This window comes from Cyprinus carpio, chromosome B20 (genome assembly GCF_018340385.1).
Source record: "Cyprinus carpio isolate SPL01 chromosome B20, ASM1834038v1, whole genome shotgun sequence".
NCBI lineage: Eukaryota > Metazoa > Chordata > Actinopteri > Cypriniformes > Cyprinidae > Cyprinus > Cyprinus carpio.
Genome location: NC_056616.1, coordinates 15,659,030 through 15,674,856, shown reverse-complemented (window position 1 = coordinate 15,674,856; position 15,827 = coordinate 15,659,030). Strand labels below are relative to the sequence as shown.

Here is a 15,827-nt window from a genome sequence, read left to right as displayed (position 1 = left end):
CATTTCAAAGGGGTCAAAAACATGTTTACAGCCTGGTTCAAAAACTGATTTTGGTCTATATAGCTAATTTTGCCCTTCATGACAACTGTGAGGGGGGGTGAATTTTTTTTATAACTCATCCGTTTAAATTATATTAAGCCTTGAAGTTCTGCATAATTAAGGGCGTGGCCACTTGAGTGACAGGTGGATTGCCGCTGCTGACACTGCCGTCGAGCTAGGTGGGCGTGGCTTCAGCAACCATCTCCTGCCTTTTTGCCCATTTTCGATTATCCGGGAGAGTCATGTGGAGACGCGCTGCCAAGATGGCGATGGCCCGCTCTGCACACTTTGAGCTTCAAAAACACTCTTCAGGAGTCTATGGGTGACATCACGGACACTACATACATGTTTTTATACAGTCTATGGCTTAAACACGCCCCCACATCTCTACGTCACGATGTGGAAATATTTGCATAATGCCGCCCAAATGTTCACACAAAGAAAGAAGGCGTGGTTTCAGTAACTGCAGTTAGTGTTGAAGCACTCATGTCAGGGAGATGCTGTGTGTTTCTAGGCGAAAGCAAAAGCACTTTATTTGGCCTTTCTTAAAGTAGATGCATTTAGGAATCTTTAAGATTACTTACAACAGAACAGCAATGCATTTTATGGATGACCATTTCGTGAACCTAGAAGAGGAGGTCATTCAGACTTTGCTACAACAATCTGGAGCTTCTGAATCAGCAACTTTAAGTACAGTATGTTTTGTTATTAGTATAAGTATTTGCTATTGAGTGTTCAAATGCAGAGTTTTGCATGTCGTGTGGTGTGTGTGTGTGGTGTGTGTGTGTGTGTGTGTGTGTGTGTGTGTGTGTGTGTGTGTGTGAGAGAGAGAGAGAGAGAGAGAGAGAGCGAGAGAGAGAGGGTCACACAGAGTCAGCTGTCTTTACCGTCCGTGGCTTGTGTACTGCAAACACATACGAGCTTCATCACTGTGTCTGTCACGCGACTCTGTTCCTCTTGAGGGCTTGAACTGATGGTGAAACTAAGGACTTTATTAACTGTCTTTACATTTATTTTGAAAGATGAAACTCGCGATTAGGGAAAGGGGGTGTTACATTTCTGATGAGTGTTTGCGGTGTTCAGCCAATCACACTGCAGTGGGTCAGTTGGCCAATCAGAGCAGACTGCGCTTGTTAGAAGGAGGGACTTCTGAAACGATGCGCTTGAGAAAGGCGGGGCATAGAGGACCTACAATAATGTACAGTAGGCCTATTTGAAAATGTTTTTTGAACATTAAAGCATGTCAACATATTCTGTTACTCCAAATACACAAAATAATGATCTTTAATAAAGCATCATATGACCCCTTTAAAAGTGTTTGTTGTCAAGTAGAATGTGGGTCTCTTACAACGCGAATTTTACATAAAACTGTTTTTGTATAAAAACCTATTTAATTTTTTTATTTATTTGTATAAATCTAAAAAAACATATATCATAAATCCTCGAAAACTGCACAAATGTGGAGTATTAATAAACTGAGTAAAATTACATTTTTTAAAAACTATTATTTTGTTACAAAATTACATTTTGGTCTCTGGAGACCCCAGACAGTAGAGCGTCACCCCCAAACGAACAGAGTACAAGGGTTAAAGACGGTAAAAGTGAGTGGGTCCAGTATCATCGGAATTAAAATGTGGGTGAGTCTTGTCTCATAGTGGTTCCGACGTCCATGCTTTCAATCCAAAATAAAAAACAAATGTATTTTACTTAAATAATGCAGCTTTGTGTGTCAGTTTAAGTGTGCCTCAATGCAAATAAACCTTACTACTGTAAATGGAAATGTATTTATTATTTGAACTGCGCAGTATGTTAGTACTTCCTGTATTTATCTTTAATCTGTCTTTAATGGCAGTAAACAATTCCAAACATCTTAATAGTCCTAAATGGTGCTAAATTAGATGTCGACAGCAGAAATTACAGAAACTTTACAGACAATCGAAATGCGTAAAAAAAAAGTAATATAAGCTACCAACGGTAATGTGTCAGTTCCTTATACCTTTTCCATTTCTTTGGCAGTGTCTCCTCGGGCTCCCAAGTAGACCATGCTGAGCGCAGCGCTGATGCTCAGTGGAGAAAAGAACATGTTTCCCTCAGCGTTGCTCTCGCTCAGAGTCCGATAGAGATCCAGAGCGAAGAGACTGTTAGCACGAGAGAGACCCTCCATGATGATGACAACTCGCTCGACAGTGCGCAAAAACAAATGTGGCAACTGAGGTTGTTTGATTCCACTTCACCGCTAGTTAATAGGAAAAGCTGCTTGTTAACAGAAACTATATAGAGCAGCTTAACTGTCACTCTGCTTCTCTGTGTGATCGGAGTGGTTGTGTTTTGGATAAAAAGCACCACACCCACTGGCGAGGTTTCACTTCCTTAATTTTCTATAACTGTTTTATGAATTATATTCTATAGAGGGCACCAAATCCTATACAGTTGCTTCAAATTATAGGCTATACTTTTGATTTCACATTCGGAGCTTACAAATAAAGAGCCAAAGTTACTAATAACATTTACATTTTTGCCATTGATTTATACGGGAATCTGCCATTCAGATATCAACTATTCAGTTCTGACTATTATGTAAACTACAGTATTCCAATTGTGACTACTAATACTCAATTTTGGTAACAATTTAGATCAGGGAACACAGGCTATTCACTATTAATTGATTTTATGTTATGTTAAGGGATCTAGAATATGGTAATGCAGAATCAGGCTTTAATGTGCTTCATAAGTTCTAAGAAGCAGCCAATATACTAGTAATATGCATGATAATAAAGAACTAGTTAATAGTGAATTGTGTTCCATAATCTTAAGTGTTAGCATATATTGATATACTAGTAGCTATTCATTGAGTACTTATTTTTTTAGATACTAGTATAATACTAGAGGGGTCCCAACTCTGGCCCTCAAGGTCCACTTTCCTGCAGAGTTTCAGCTAAGGTCTTCAGAATCACTAGAAACTTCTCAGCAGGTGTGATTTGGAGCTGGTTGGAGTTCAACTCTGCAGAGCTGTGGCCCTCCAGGAATTGACTTTGAGACCACTGACCTCAGGTCTTGCAATCTCTAATAATGAGCTGATTAGATGAATCAGGTGTGTTAGATGAGAGAGACATACAAAATGTGCAGTGCTGGGGGTGTTCCAGGACAGGTTTGAAAACCTATTAAACAGTATTTATTAATTACATAGTATGTATTACATACTAGTATTTATTTATTATTTAATCATACCTGTTAAACAGATACTAGTACTTATTAATAAGGTAATAGTAATTATTAAATAGACACAAGTACACATTTATTTTATTTATTTTTATTAGTGAGATTTTTAATTTAACTTTGTGGGTTTGAGTCTTGGGCCGGTAATACCATGATTGAGGTGCCCTTGAGCAAGGCACCGAACCCCCAACTGCTCCCCGGGCGCCGCAGCATAAATGGCTGCCCACTGCTCCGGGTGTGTTCACTGCTGTGTGTGTGTTCACTGCTGTGTGTGTGCACTTTGGATGGGTTAAATGCAGAGCAAGAATTCTGAGTATGGGTAACCATACTTGGCTGTATGTCACTACACTTTTTTTCACTTTACAGTGGATACTTGATAGTAGCTAATACTAGTAGCTATAAAATAAGTCCTAGTAGCATGAAAATAGATGCTAGTATATTTTAAGTATTAAAAGTTAAATAAGGCTTGCCTTATGCTGTATGTTGTTGAGGAGGCCCTGCATGTGTATCTTCTGTTTCAAGTAAAGTTCGCTGGTGCGAGCTGGGCAATGTATGGTGTGACTATGGGCACATTACAACCCATCTCGTCACTGACTCAGGATGTTACAGTAGGCTAAAAGCAGATTCCTTGACATTCAAAATGTAAATTTCTATAAGTGATCTGGAATAATGTAATTTTATAAAGACATGCATGTATATGGTGTGATATATTTATTTAATAAACATTCAAAGAATCACTATTTTCTTCATTTGTAACAGAAAAAAATGCATTTCTAGGATGGACCTCTGAATCGGCCAAGGAAGAGGATGCTGTTAGTGGGGTTGTGCCTGATGAAGAACAGGAAGGGGTGATCTGCTGTGAAACGTTGAAACGGGACATAACAGTCACACTCTACAATGACTGCAGTGGCTGCTGCCGCCTCTGTGCCTTCCTCATTCACCTCAATAAAAGCTTTGTGGATCACTGCTGAAATGAAGAGCCCACACTCTGACTGATCCATCTAGGTTCAGATCAGCCTTTGTCCTTGGAACACAGAGCTCATACCCATCTTTGCAGATTTCTGATAGGGAGCTTCCCAACTTCACACTTGAACTTGGCAAATGGACTCATATCCATTCTGCAATGGCTTTGTCTTTTTCGGTCCAGTCAAAGCAGCTTGTCAAGGGTCAACTTGCTCTCAGCTGTTAAAACACACAGAATTACACCGTGAAAAATAACATAAATCACCAAACATAGTCAAGAAGAGGCCATCATCAAAACTATCCATCAGCACTTATGATTGACCTTCAGAAGAGGGTCAGAGCCACCTGAGTTTCGGTTTTGGAGAAGGGCCCTCTTTATTCAATATCACACCTTTGGCCTGAGCTCCCTTTTCCTGTTCCTCTGGTAAACGCCAGCACCACCTTGCAAGATCATATCTCCGTCCGTCGCAGTCACTATCTTTTGACGCGCCCGCACATTATTCATCCTCTCCTTCTGTTACATCATTGCACAGGCCGTCTCTCATTCCTGATGGAAGACCAATGCATTACATACCTGTAGCACCAATGCATAGTACATACAAAAATGACTTCTAACATTCAAACACATGGACTATTTCATATTTCCACATGCTGTTGCACCTTGAATCAAAACCTGGTTTATTTTAAATGGCATTTCTCTAGTGGTTAAGGCTTTCAAATGTGTGCATCCAGGTCCCGTTGAAGTAGGATGGCATTAACCAGAACTAGTCGGCAAAGTCAGCCCATTTATCCATGGAGAAAAGAAGGACACCCGGGGGGAAGAAGATCTTTTAATTTTATCTGAAACAAAAACAAACAAATCACCGTATTTGACTAAGTTACAGTATTCTGATCATGGGAATTAAATTATACAAAATTGTACTTTCAAGGTTGTGTCTTTTTCGCAGATTACAAATACCTAGCACACATACAAAGTTATAATAATATATAATTATAGTTTGCAAACAAAATTATTAAACCCCCAGCTTCTGAAAACAGATGAAAAATGAAAAAAAAAAAAACATACACAAACAAAAATATTCAAGTTTTGTGTAGACATCTTTTATTTCTTTAAAACCTCTAATAACGCTGTCTGTAATCCTTAAAGGTTTCTGTCACTCTCTCTACAATCTTGACTCATTCCTGGACTGGGAAAAAAAGGGCTCTCCCACCTACGAATCACTGATAATCTTTGGTTTTTCACACTTCCATGGGTCGTTCTTCAATTACTTTCACTAATTAAATCTGAAGACTGATAAGGACACTCCAATCCATTCTATGACTGACCCCCGAACGAATAAGCTTTGAACCAGATTCAGATGTATACTTGGATTGGCTGTTCCTCAGCAAAAAGTCCACTGATCATCAAACTCAGGTCTCTGTATCGAAGGTAGCACAAATCTTTGCCAAAAATGGCCTGATACCTCAAATAAATCATGATATCCCTACATATAGCAAGATTTCCTTTTTCACAGTTGCTCTGATCAAACAGCAGTGTGAATAGGTGTTAATTATTACAAAATAAGCCCATTACTCTAAAATACTACATTATCATTATTGCTTTTAAGTTGCCACTAAACTGTTAAAAAAATCTTCTGAATTTAGGAAAGCGTACAATGTGTAAATTATTACAGTTGTGGGGGGGGGGTTGAAGAGTTTTTGATTGAAAAACCCAATACAACCTGCCCTGTTATATTCAAGGTATTCCTTTAACTTTTAATTAGATTGTTCAGATGTGTTGACTAGGGTTAGAACTACAATGTGTGGGACATGTGGGCCCTCCAGGCGAGCAGATACCCATCCCTTGGGTTTCTAAACCATTTATCCACAAGCTTCACCGTCACGTTCTCAAATAATACCACTCTCTCACACCTCTTCTGCTCTCTTCCACCCATTTGTTAATGAGCTGGCGTGACGCGGTCAGATGCGCCAATGAAGTCCACAGCCTAAACAAACTGGAAGGTCAGCGGGGTACAGCTTCAGAGTGGAGTCCAAATACTCCTCAGGACAAAACAGACGGCAGTGTCTCATACGAAAAAATAAATAAATACATAATTCAGAGGGAAGATATATTCAGGTCATTTCCGAGACGAAATACGTGTTGCTTCTCTCAGATCAGAGTAGGCAAAGCATGGCTGGAGCGGGGAAAGCTCATGAGAGCATCCAAAAGTCTCATTTTTGGAGGCTAAGTTATTTATGGACTCACAGGTAAGAAGTTGAGGTTGGCTCTTCCTCTCCGATAGAGGCCGGTTGGCCATTTTGAGATGATCATAAGACCGAGATGGGTCCTGTTGAGTAGTTGAGATGAGGCGTCATCAAAATGAGAGTGAACCATCAGAGACAGAACTGAAGGACAAAACCTACAAAGAGAAAGAACGGTATGGGTAGATCCAACATATCTGATTAACATTTTGATGTCCGTTTAACTACTGTACTAACACACTGGGAAAACTAGACCTAAAATGGATAGCGCCATGGTCAAATATTGATGTCCGCAGAGCCTTTGCCAAGTTCTTTAGCAGTGGGGCCTCCTCGCTTCCCAAGTAGACCATGCTGCGCGCGGCGCTGATGCGCCGGTGGAGAAAGGAAAGCATGGTTTCCCCGCAGCGGTGCTCTCGGCTGAGAAAAAAAGTCCCGATAGAGATCCAGATCGAAGAGACTGTTAGCACAAGCGAGCACGACCATGATGATGACACCGCTAGAAACACCGAAACAACCTGGTGAGTATCATAGCCGGACTTTTAAGCAACCTTCTTTCAAGTCACTAAGGAACTTATAGAGTATTTTTTACGTTTAATAAGGATTTCTTTCGCCGTATTCATGTCCCTTCGTTTGTTCATCTTCTACACTGATGATTGAACGGATGTGGAAGCAGCGGGGGGGGCGTTCATATATTCACTGGATGTCTAAAATCTAATAAGTGTCTTGAAAATGTTCGAAGAATGGTTATCAATAATGCGGTGCGGGGAGGGGGGGGTGCTGCAGTCGGTGTAGTCAGTTCCAGTTTTCATAAGAACCCGCCAATCGACTACCTAGCCCAAAACCAGCCCATCGCATTGCGAGGGGGTCCCCAGGTTCAAAAATGTTTCTGGGGGTCAATTAACGTTGTGTTTGTTTTTTTGGCCGTTCCCCCCTCTAAAATTCGCGTTCATTGATAATAGTGTTATTGGAGTTGCTTCAACCCCCAGTCATGAACAACAACCAGCGCCAACATTGTTAAAGTCCGCATTATTTACTAGCGCACATTGCTAGTCTTGAATTTATCTGTAAAAGTTAATCCGCTGGAAAAAAAAATTGTCTTTGTAATCTTTAATCAAAATCTGAACATTTACTTCCGCTTTTGAATGGCTTTCCTTTTCTGATGATGTCAGTTTGAAGGCTTTGACAAAATATCCTGAAACACACCCCTCCAACCATTAGATTGCTATGAGTGAGGGATATAGTTGAGGAGAGCAATCATAAAACCATGCCCTCTATTCAATATTAGGTATCAGATGAAAATTCGTCACTACACTGAAATAAAGTCAGCAGCAACTTCCGGTTCATGCGGACTTTAAAGGATCCCAATTCCGCGGGAAAACCGCGGACTTGGCAACACTGGGTGGAGTGGAGTGTTGTCTGGAGAGGGCTCAGGATGTTTGCAGAACGAAAAGGGCGTTTCAAACAGTAGGCGTTTTTCAACCGATTTAGGGCCTACATGAGTTGCTACAATCGTGTCCGTACACCTCTAAAATAATATGAAATGATTTTTGTGTCTTTATTATTAAATCAAACATTCTGTGTTTGAAAGTAAAATTAATTATTTTGTAATAAAAAAAAAGTTTGCAAAAAAAGTCTTATTACGGCTCAAGAAAAAAAAGATAAAATTATTTGCAGTGCATATAAATCTTTGAGAATCTTTATTTTTCTTCGTGCACTTTAATACTTTTTATTGCGAAACCATAAATGTATTTATTTTTCCTTGTTTATTTTTCCTTGTGCTCTCTTTTCTGCCGTCTGAGTTGAAAAGTTTCGCTTGCGAGTTAAGCTGTCTCTCAGTGGGCGGTCTCTACCCACCAGGATGAAAGGGCTTTTCCTATTGGTCACTCTCGATTGAAGTCACAGGTAGACCACGCCCACTCAGTTTCCCCGGAATCTGCTGCACTGGTGCCGCAGTCTGACAGAGAGCGAGCGAGATTGTCGTGACGAGCAACAGGTCGTGTACTGGGTAAGATAGATAACTAACTTAACATCTTAAAATCAGTGACAAGTCAATTTAATTATTATCTCCTCTCATGCTCTCCCATCTAAATACGCAACGTTAGCTAAGCCCGTTGTAGATTTGATTAGCCAACAGTATAGCTAAGTTAGCTGCCAGAGCCCCCAAAAGTAAAGCGGCAGGCCAATATTTCAGAGATTATAGATTATTATAGCTCCAGTGAAGTAAGGTGAGTAACGCACATCAAATAATTAGCTCACTTGGCGAGTTATGATTCATAAATTATGACCGTATGCACCAGGGATGGAAATTAACTTTTTGTCCACCGGCCACTTTCTTGTTTTTAACCGACAATCTGTAACTGCATGTGAAAATTAATAAAATCTACAATACTTAAGCAGTTTATTTAATCTCAAATCTCAATGAAATACTGACATTTTCTCTCAGTGATGCTCAAAACTAGGTTTTGAAACAGCCGACTCTTGCTGAAGTAGCTCATTCTCTCAACTTCGGAGCCCAACCGGATGGATACACTGCACTCAACTTTTTAATGCACAGAAAACTATTTTTGGCGATATTCTAAACAGTTTTCGGATGCATTACTAATGTTTATTTAATCCAACGGAAAGGATTCTTCACCAGTTATAAGTGTATTTTATTTTTTTTTGTGGTTGAGGGAAAACAAGTGGTATCACTGGAAGAATCGCGGCTGTCAACACTTTTACCGCCGGCGACGAACGAATGCATGGCATTTTTAATACAGCGGTTACGCGTCTCGGCATGCCAGAGCTGTCAAAACATGTGTAGCGAGACAATGTTGTTTCTAACAAACAAACATGAACAGTTGTAACAACTGTACTTAGCCACAGAGCGAACTTTCCTGGAAAAATGATCTTAAAAGGACCGGAATAAAAATGACAAAAAAGAACCCACGGGACATCAGTGATGAGACACCGAGAATACTGTTTGTTAGTTTGCGGAGTCTGGCATTAAGACAACACTAATAAACACAAAATGTCCATTATAATCCTAAATGTCTGCAGATGACGGGAGGAGAATCACGTTACCGGGGTTTGGGACAGAGAAGTGACAATATGCGGAAATTTGTGCGCGCGATAACAATTGCACCAACTCTTCACGCGAATTGTATAGCATGAGAGCGTGCTATAAAACTACTGTAAATAACCAACAAATATATCACTCAAGCCAGCGCACTAACTTTCAGCTGCAAACACTGGTACGGGGAACAACGCCGACGTTTCGAGAACCGGTTTACACCGGCCTGTTCTCCACGGGGAGCTGCTTCGGTATGATATTACACTTTAATTGCGTGTTGTACACTATGGCACACTCAAGTCTATTCGCGGCACCCCACAGCTGTAGTCTGCAATTCAGTTTTCTAAAGTACAACGATTTGGGACCGATGTCTGTAACATTCTGACTTCTCCCCTAGTCTACAAGAACTGTGTACTGTGCATTTTAATAAACAGGTTTGGTTTGTTATCTTTAAGACCTGTGCATTGAACACTTGCCAAACTTATTACTTTCAATAGTAAGGATTCATATTCAGGACTTGTTCAGCCAGTACCACTGTAGCCTTGCAAAGACTTTGCTTTGAAGACCTTTATAATGAAACTAACTTCCACATTTCAATTTGCCCCTTGAATCCTAAGGGGGTTGTTTTTAGTTGTGACGTACTCCAAACAGCCTAGGAATTCTATCAGTAGCACATCACAAGTTTCTTTTCTGTTTGCAGGAAGAAGATTTGGTGTTGATGGAGGGATGGGAGCATCTTTCAAGACAAACCTTAGACCTGATGCAACTATTCTGCACAATGTCAAAATAACCCTTTAGGAGATACACAAGCAAAAGCTAAATTGAACATTGTCAACATGATCATGTCTATTTTACAAATTTTTTCCTGCATATATTTTTATCTTTAATGTGTGGGCACATGAAGACCAGTGCCCAATATGCACAGGAAACTTTCTAGCGTGTGAACATTTCTATTTCATTGCTTGTGTACCTCCTAAAGGGTGATTTTGACATTTTTGTTATTTTTGAGCCTTAAGAAGACTTTTTTTTTTGCAATCTTTTATTTTTTAATGACAATAATTAATTAATTTACTTTCAAACACAGAAGGTTTGATTGAATAATAAAGAACACAAAACTTTATTCCCTAAAATTAAAACCCACCAGTGGGTTTAGAGGCATTAATCGGGATAAATTAGTTGAAAAACGCCCCTAAGTGGTTCGAAATCGACTTTTTAGATTAGTCGTATCTACAGCCTGCCCTAAAACTTGCGACCTTTGCGTTTGACAGCCGCTCACAATACACTGACGTATTTTCGTCGGTGTTTGGCCCAAATGTTCAAGTAGGCGTCAAAACGATAAGGGACAAGGTTTTAACAGTTTTTTTAAATCGTTTTTTATTGTTTATTTTAATTTTACACACTTTTATTTTTAAAACATTGCACTTTACAATACACTTATAAAAATGTGTTCAGTGGACCACTATCTAACCGTTGATATAATTTGTAATTGTAGTGCCTTTTATAATTGGTGATTAAAAGCCTTTCTACTCTTTTTCTTTCCCCCGGTCGCAAATATTTCTATGAAAAACACATATTCATCTCTGTAAACAATATGTAACACTTTCATTTTACTACCGAATTAAGCATGTAATACATGCAATATCTAATTAATTGAACTCAACTACCACATTCCTTGGCATCACACACCATTTTTGGGCATATGAGTTCCTGAACATGATGAATTAGGGGATACGCTGTGGATTGGTGTGTTTAACAGATGTGTTTATGTTATTCTTTAGCAAACAAATATATCAGCCTGCCTAATGACTACTGAATCCTGATTTACTTTTTTGTCCTAGCTAGCAAATTTGCTAAATAATACTTGTGATAGTCAATAAAAGCATTATCAAAAATGTGTTTGAAAATTTTGAACTCTAAATTAGTGTTTTCATCTCAGTCCAAATGCAAAGACATTATTTTTGTGTTGCAGTGCTCTTAAAAATAAACAAAACAAAACAAACAGAAAAACAACTACAAACTGTTGTGAATTTATTGACATCTAAATACTAGTACTCTTTATTGTTTATTTTGGTGCTAGAACAGACACACATCACATATTTAGATGGGCCTCTGAATCTGCCGAAAGAAGAGGATGCTGTTGGTGGGATTGTGCCTGATGAAGAACAAGAAGGGGTGATCTGCCTTGAAGGGCTCCTCTCGTAACATACAGAAATGCCACATATGGCTGCCGTAGCGGCTGCTGCCTATGTGCCTTCTTCATTTACATCCACAAAGGCCTTGTGGGCCACTGCCGAGAGGAAGAGGCCACCCTGACTGCTTCATGCCTGTCAGATCAGCCATTGGACCCTGAAAACACAGAGGTCATCCCCATCCCCATCAATATTTCTGCTAAGGAGCTCTCAACCTCCAGCTTGAACTTTGGCAAGTGGACTATGATCTCTGTGTGGGTGTCCATATGTTTCTGTTGGTCCATTCATGCAGCTGCTTTATCAAGGGTCAGCTCTCTCTCCAGCTGTCAAAACACACATGTACATGAGTCTCTGAATATAAACAAGATTACAATTATTTTCAAAGTCAAGCAGATCAGTGCGGAAAACTTTTTGCTGACCTTATGAAGAGGGTCAGAGCCATCCTGGACTTTTCCTCAGGAAGAAGGATCAACATGCTGAGCTCCTCCTTTACGTATGGGCAACTCCAGCACTTGCAAGCGAGGGGTGGTCACAGACATAGTTTGAAAGGGGAACTTTTTCTTCTGGTACATGGTTGGCATTGCACTGGACAACGCGCGCTCATTCTGATGGAACACAAAAACAAACACATACCAATGAGAAAAGTGAACATGAACAAAGAGTATGATGACCTCTATAAAGTAGATATGATTTAGTATGCATAGCGTAAGGACACTGCATTTGTACAATATTTTGCAAACAGACCTGGTTGATTTTAAATGGCATTTCTTTAGTGTCTTGAGCATTGAATTTATGTAGCCAGTTTCCCTTTGAAATAGATGGCGTACGTTAACCAGAGCTAGTCGGGTCATTCGGTCACCATTCGGCTGGCTTGAGAAGGTCTTGTGATTTTATCTGAAAAACACAAGTTTGTTTTCTGACCCCCCCTTTCACATCTTTTACTTTTTAAAAAAAAGATATTTCTCAACACGGTCCCAAATTGATTCTTTAATCTGAAATAGAACTGTTTTATGCAATCCTGTTTATTCTCACTCTCTGTCTGCTCTTCAACCCATTTGTTAATGCGCTGTCGTGACTCGTCAGATGCTCTCCAATGACATTTTTTTGTCCACAGCTTGAAGGTCAGCGTGGGGTTACACAGCTTCAGAGTGGATTCCAAAATACTCCTGCAGGACAAATGACAACAATCAAAATCAGAAAGCCCTGTCTTAATTGTGGTAGTAAACAAATAATGGATGGAAAAGAATATACTGTCTAAGGTTGGCTTCCAAATGTTTTTGTGTTCAAAAGGCAGAATAAAATGACACGGTAAGAAGGCTGAAGGTTTTCTCTCCGTAGAGACGGTTGGGCGCGCGTCTGTCGGGAATATAGGAAGCTGATGGACTGTGATTGCTGAGGTGATGGGGCTCTCAAAAAATAAGGGAGAGTGAACATCAGAGACAGAACTGAAGGAACAAAAACCCTACAAAGATGAGTAAAGACATGAAGTCTTCACATATTAACTTTGTTTACACAGGAGAGACTTTAACCTAATAGTTTTTACAGAAATTGTCATATTTATTATTGTATAGTTTCTCTTTTATTCAAAAAGTTAAAAATGCCCATGGTATGTTACAGAATAAGCTAAAGGTTGTGTGCATGACCGATTTGCCTGTTCTGAGAACATGATTTACAAGGAGTAAACTAAATGTCATCAGAGTCTGAAGTCCGTTGTCAAAACAAGCATTTACATACATTATCTAGATGAAGTCTGAAAATAAAGCAAATCATGGCAGTAAGCTCAGGGCACACACAAGTAGGCTTTTGTTTTTTCTTTCAGATCTGGATGCATGTTTTTCCTGATTTTTAAAGCTCCGTCTAATAGAGCAGCTTGAACAAGAGTGGGATTGAGAGACTCCGAGGTATGCGCAGTTTACCTGTAATCATTTGTTTATATTTGTTTACACTACTCCTCATGCTCTCCCTCTGTCTGTTGAGTACCACAGCTTCTGCATGTGCTCTTTGGCTAAATCAAATGTCCTGCTATGTCTAGGTCATCAATAAACGTCAAATGTAGTGCATATGATTCTTCACATATAAGCATGCAAAATATACTTTCTAATAGATTGATGATGTATGGTTGAAGTCAGCATACAGCACTGCAAGTGTTTAAGCAACTTGTGGACCTTTTCAGTACTTCTAAAGGTTACATTAATATGTAACCGCTGTGGCTATACCTACCCCCAATAAACTATAGATTGCTATGGTATTCACCACCATGAACAGTAGAGTAGGTACTAATAAATGGAATTCACTTAAACTGAATGACCATATTAATTCTGAATGAGGCACATTTTCTGCAGCAGTAAAAAAAATGCTTTGGAAATTTTTCTTGAATTTGGCCACATCCCATGGATAATTTAACTGAAGTCATGACAGAAAGAATGTTCACTGAATGGATAATGTCAAGTCAAACATTTACCCAAAAGAAAAGAGTCATAATTTTCAAGACAATCTATACATCTATATTCTCTCAGAGTCACTCCTAAAATGTATTAGGCCTAATTTATTAACACAAGCATTTCACCTAAAACTCTCAAAAGACATTCTAACGACATTGAGAATGAAAGGTATTTTTTTCACTAAATCTTGCGATTTTAAACAAAATTTGCCAGGTAAAAAATCATAACTGTGTGCTATTCTTTGGCTGTTGATAAATGCAAACCTCTTGTGTGTAAGCTCTATGAGCCCAAATATTTACCCTTTTGCTATGCTGGGCCTCACCCCATTTTTTTTTCTGTCAAACAGGGTTGTTTTCTCTTCCTTGTTTTTTGTTTATGGTGTTTTGTTTCGCTAGATGGACCCTCAGTTCTCCAATCATTCTGTTGATTACTGTGAGTGTGCAGAATGTAAACTATTTGTAACTGGAAGAAGAAGAAAAAAACCTCCCACGCAGAGCCTTTCTTGTTGTCCAGATGTTTATATCTAATACCTTTTCCATTTCTTTGGCAGTGTCTCCTCAGGGCTCCCAAGTAGACCATGCTGAGCGCAGCGCTGATGCTCAGTGGAGAAAAGAACGTGTTTCCCTCAGCGTTGCTCGCGCTCAGACAGAGGCCGATAGAGATCCAGACGCGAAGGCACGTGTTAGCACGAGAGAGACCCTCCATGATGATGACACTACGAAAAAAAAAACCATCGTTAAAATCCATATAAGCTATAGCGCAATTTTTCCCACAAAAGAGCAGCATCGAGCAGATCTATAAACAATATGGTTTATGAATGTCCCGCGTAAGGCAAGGCAAGTTTATTTATATAGCCTAGCACATTTCGTACACAATTGTAATTCAAAGTGCTTTACATGAAAGAAAGTAAAATAATCATAAAAAAATAATCACAAAAATAAAACCAAGGAATTAAAAAAACTTTGGAAATGATTTAGAAATGATTTAAAATGAATTTAACGGACAGTTAAAAATAGAAAATGACAATGCAATACATAAAATACAGTGCGATCAGTTCGTTCGTTAGTAATCAAAAATATTTTTAAACTGCTGTCCATTCGGATAATATAATGTTCTTTTGTTTTAACATAGCTCCCTATGTAATAATATGACTGCAGAGGTTTGATTTCACGTCAGAGAACAACTGTAAGAGAAACACGGAAGTTGCACGTAGCCTACATTAGCGTTTATTCCCAATGGGAAAACGATACTCCAGTTTTGAGCCTGATATTAGCCCTGTTTTTGAGAATTGCATGTGTACAGATGAAGTATTAATTACCTACCTTTTATAAAAGATGCTTGTCCCAAAAGAACGTCTGCGTGAAAGAGAAACCTGCCCTAGAGTCATGCGATATAAATGGAGCTACGCCCATAAAGCGCAGAACAAGCTAGACACGGCCTAAACTGGATAAGTTAGATATAGGCACAGTTGAGTCAGGCTCACAATCCCCCACCCTTTTACTACCTTTTCCCTTATTTTACTGCGCATAATGTGCAAAACTTTTTAACCAGCCAAGTTCAAAAAGCGAGTTGAAACATTTGTTGGAATGGTTCGTCATTTGAATGTGCTTTTCTATGGAGAGAGAGAGGACAATAGGAAATACACTTTGTTTTGTCAGCAACACAAGGCACGATGCATTCAATGAA

The 15,827-nt window shown here is 39.2% G+C and overlaps 1 pseudogene; it reads right to left on the bottom strand.

Moving 5' to 3' along the window:
• Positions 1-3,951: 3,951 nt before the first annotated feature.
• Positions 3,952-15,575, bottom strand: LOC122141102 (annotated as a pseudogene).
• Between the last annotated feature and the right edge of the window lie 252 nt (positions 15,576-15,827).